Raw genomic sequence first — 5,000 nt, 5'->3', positions numbered from 1 at the left:
CCTTTTTGCAGATAGGCCTATATACATAGCTACTTTCGAGGAGAGCACTTTGCACGAACGCCAAACACCGATGAATTATGATGGTTCATAGATCATATTTTCTAGAACTCAACGACAAAATGTTACTTAAAGGATAAAAGTTTTGAAAACCATGAAAGGAAATATCTATCCATATCGTTTTTTCCTTTGTTCAGCTTCACTGCATAACAGTTTTAGATGTTATTTTTATATGAGCTAGCGTTACATCTGCACGGGATCTTGGTCACAGGGCAGCCCGCAAGTGTCATGGAGTGATTGGAAGTGAATGAAAAAGGTCATGATAAAAATGAGTAAAAATAAAGATGTGAAAAGTGAAAATTTAGTCTTGAAATGGAAATGAAAAGTTGAACAGGGGAGATTACAAACCCCTTTAAACCCCAAGGTCCCCATGAGTGGGAGAGAAAGATTGATAGTAGCAAGTACTGGCGAGTCGCAGATAGCCAGTAAGGAAAAAAAATGAAACAAAACATATACAATTATAAGAAATCGGAGATAAGAAAAAACTCTACGGAGATTCTATACCGTAAGAAAAAGCCGTCATATAACCTTGGTATATAGCATCTTTGGGGCTGGGTTTACCAATCTTGGGCCCTGCTTAGAGTACCCTAATTTATAAAGAAATTGGTATGCTAGTATCTCATATTCATCAAATTTACTCACTTCACCTACTAATTATTCAGAAGATGTACCCCAATCATGTGGAACAAGCCCACTGGGTCCTTATCTTGAAATTCAAGTTTCCAAAGAATATGATTAGTAACAATCATATGACAGTTAATATATTTATTACACTATCCACCAAAGTATAGATACAACAGCATCCATTTGATTTTATCTTTATCCTTTAAGTAGACTGAGGTCATTGGTGGGTCCTTTCTCAGTTTCTGGAACCTGGAAGGATCCACGAGGGTCATATCGATCTTTACCAGATATTCAGCTTACGCCATCACTATGTAGACCAATGATTAATATCCTTGGTGTAAGATGATGTCCCAGTTTTTACATAGTTCTTTGGCAACTGGAGTCCTTTACCATCTGCTGGAACCTAGAATCGTCCTGGAGGATCAACTTATTTCATCACTACTTTGACCAAAATTTATTTCCGGTTTCTACAGTGATGTATTGGCTGTTAATTAGTTTTGTAACAACTTCCATTACCTATCGCTCTTTTTGTAATATTACTAGTGAAATTCATTCATGTGCATAACCCTATTATAATCATAATAAGTTATATATTACAACAAAACAAAACTAAGATCGGAAGTACAAAGTCAATACAAATCTCAGAAGTGTAAAGAAAAGTTCAAAATCAGCGAGTCTCTCCCGGTCAGGATAGCCAACGTCAGTACTGGTTCAAGATAATGAAATGAGCCACTAAGTCTCACTTCATAGGCTTTTTAAATCATATATAATTAACTCAAATCCAAGTATTTTTTCTGGTTTAAAATCAAGTTTGAAATCAACGCCATCACTATTTATGGAATTTTGTCATATTGCAATATATTGGTATTTCTGAGCCGCTTTGCAGCAACAGGCTCGAAAGTAATAATGAAATAAAAGTGCTGTGATTAAATGATAGAATATAATATGAGATTACACAATTTCCTGTCTAGGGAAGAAATGTTACGAGAGTAACGGGCGATAAAAAAAAAAAAAACACCTGTCGTTCGTTTATTCATACTGATACGTAAAACTTGGTTTGACCTCATTTGGTACGTAACTTTGCGTTAAATTCAACGAATCCTATAAACATATTTGAAGGGGAAAGCTAATTCATCTGAAGTGTCCAGTATTAGATAAAAGTGAAACCTAAAAGAATCACAATATTTGAATTCTGAGACTAAGGAATTGGGACTAGTAACATGTACAGCTTTCAGCGTATAAGAAAGGAAATTCTTTTATGAATACAGGTCAGCTAAGCAAGCTCAAATAGCAGTTTATATATCATAGAATATGTGCTTTTCTCATATTGAAAGAATTGGACAGATAATTGATATACAGAACGTCGTAAAATACCAAATACTGTTAGTTTTTCTACTTCCTCTTTTGAAAGCGGCATAACGTGGAACTTCACATGAAAGGCTTTGAAATAATTAAAGATTCATTAATGAATGAATTAATGCTTTGTGTTTCGCCACAACTTTTATTACACAAAGAACATGGGCTATTTTTCTTGTAAACATTTAATGTTAAAGCTTTATATTGATAGTTTCTGAATATACAATAGCTTCTTTATCGAACGACCGGCTTCCCCACAAGTTTCCAAAGCGCACCGATAGATGGCGATAGTAGTGTCGTTTTGCGAAAAATATCGACACTTTTTTTTTTTTTTTTTTTTTTTTTTTTTTTTTTTTTTTTTTTTTGTTTTTTTTTTTTTTTTTTTTTTTTTTTTTTTTTTTGCCGGTAAAAGACTTCTGGGCATCACGTGATCCCCTGAGCCGGCGCTGAATCCTAGCAGTTGGCTTTTACTAGATTTTGCGGTGTTATAATTGCTGAAATACCAATCACTTAACAAGACAAACGAGCTACTAGGCTATTAGACCTTAGAAATGTCTTATACAGAAAGAAACTTGGAATATGTTTTCATCTCATTTTCAATACGGAATTTTGAGATTCATCTCATGAAGAGGCTTTTTAAAGTGAAATAGTCTTAGATCTAATAGTAAATGATATAAATAAGGGTACTGACTGTTATTCAATACGGAGTTTGGAAGGTAGATTAATCCCATCAGGGGGATTTTCCATGTGAAATAGAAACTAATAGGAATTGCTGTAACTTATTCAGTAAGGAATTTGATGTAAATGATTTGATATCAATTGATATAACCACGGGTATTGGCTGTTATTCCTTACGCTATTTGAAAGGTAAATAAATCCCATTGAAGAAGTTTTTTGATGCTAAATAGACGTGATAGTAATTGATATGACGAAGTGTATCGACTGTTGTTGCAATAACTCTCACATTCTTACTGTTTCTATTAGAACGTTCTCAAGACTATCCCCTCGATTAAGAGACGTAAGCATAAATGCATTTGATAAATACTTAAAATAATTAATGGATTCTGGAAAGCCAGATGCCATTGTTATATAAGCTGCCTTGGCTATCTGTCGGGAACTTGATATGGAAGTAATCTGACTATCAACATCTTTGCAAAGCAATTTGCAACAGATATTACGGTTTGATATATGCTGCAATAATTCAAAATAACGCCAGATCGAGTCTTATAAAAAAAAGTTTCTTACCTGATTACCTGTATTCCTAGTTTTCGTATTGCGAAATACACACACACACACACACACTAGCTTTTTTTTATTATTGATTCATCATCGATTATATAAATCTCTCTCTCTCTCTCTCTCTCGTCTCCTCTCTCTCTCTCTCTCTCTCTCTCTCTCTCTCTCTCTCTCTCTCTCTCTCTCATATCAGAAAATTGTTTGTGAATTTGAAAATGTCACGGAGTCGGCAAAAAAATTCTCATCTATATATATTATAGTATATATATATATATATATATATATATATATATATATATATATATTCAGAGAGAGAGAGAGAGAGCGAGAGAGAGCGAGAGAGAGAGAGAGAGAGAGAGAGAGGGATAGTACACACACACACACACACTATCTCTCTCTCTCTCTCTCTCTCTCTCTCTGAATATATATATATATATATATATTATATATATATATATATATATATATATATATATATATATATATATATATATATATATATATATATATATATATTATATATATATATATATATATATATATATCATATATAGATGAGAATTTTTTTGCCGACTACGTAACATTTTCATATTCACAAAGAATTTTCTGATATGAGAGAGAGAGAGAGAGAGAGAGAGAGAGAGAGAGAGAGAGAGAGAGAGAGAGAGAGAGAGAGACAGACACAGACAGACAGACAGACAGAGAGAGGGAGAAAAAAAATTATACAATCGGTGATGAGTCAATAATATAAAAAAAACTAGTTTGTGAGAGACGCTTTAAATTTAACGCTATGAGCAATACTGGACGCTAAGTTCTTTCCTTGAAAAGTCTTTCATGACAATTTGCTGAAGAAACCGATTAACTTCTTTATGAATAATTTCCCAACACAAATGTGTATCGCATTTACTTTAAGCTCGACGTTCTTTGAAAGCCCCGTAGGCGTTAAAGGTATAATATAAAGCAACTATGAATTCTGAAAGTCTGAATAGTGCTACGTGAGTGTCCTTAATAAATTGAGTGAATGTCTAAAAACAGGACTGTTATAAATATGTCTTCAAAGGCATTAAACTATCAATACCCCTGAACGAATGAGATTAAAAATGAAATCTTTAAAATCTTTGCATGTTGATGAAGAAATAGACTGAATTCCTTGAAGTGAATAATTTTACAAAATCATGCGAGCTCGTCTTCATATGAAAGTCCCCTCGGAAAATATCGTTAAAAAATTCTTTATATTTATTTTCTTCGTCCGGGAAACTTATTTGATGTCGTTTTTTGTTCCTTGAAATTCCCCCCATAGAATTGTGTACCTTTACGGTTGACTGAATCCAAGGTTTTTCTTCTTTTGGAGAGGAGATGGTTCAAGATGAATATATTTCAACTGATAAATTGGCCCTTATGGATATTATTATTTCCTTCGAGGGTAGCTATATAACATGAAAGATCCGTGGATATTGTATTCAACTGTTTTGAAAGAACTGAAGTTTTATTTAGGTATCCAGGTTACCAAAGATAGAAAATACCATCTCGAATGGAAAATATAAAGATTCGTGTATACTGTATGAAGTAGTTTTGAAAGAATTATGTTTTATTTAGTAAAATGGAAAGTACAAATATCCGTGGATATTGTATGCAGCCCTTTTGAAAGAAATGAAGTTTTATTTAGTTATTCAGGTTATCAAAGATGGAAAATGCAATCTCAAATGGAAAGTAAAAGGTTTGTGAAT

Source organism: Macrobrachium nipponense, chromosome 10 (genome assembly GCF_015104395.2).
Source record: "Macrobrachium nipponense isolate FS-2020 chromosome 10, ASM1510439v2, whole genome shotgun sequence".
NCBI classification, from domain to species: Eukaryota; Metazoa; Arthropoda; class Malacostraca; order Decapoda; family Palaemonidae; genus Macrobrachium; species Macrobrachium nipponense.
The sequence above is the reverse complement of the archived record's forward strand: the minus strand, read 5'-3'. Positions refer to the sequence as shown.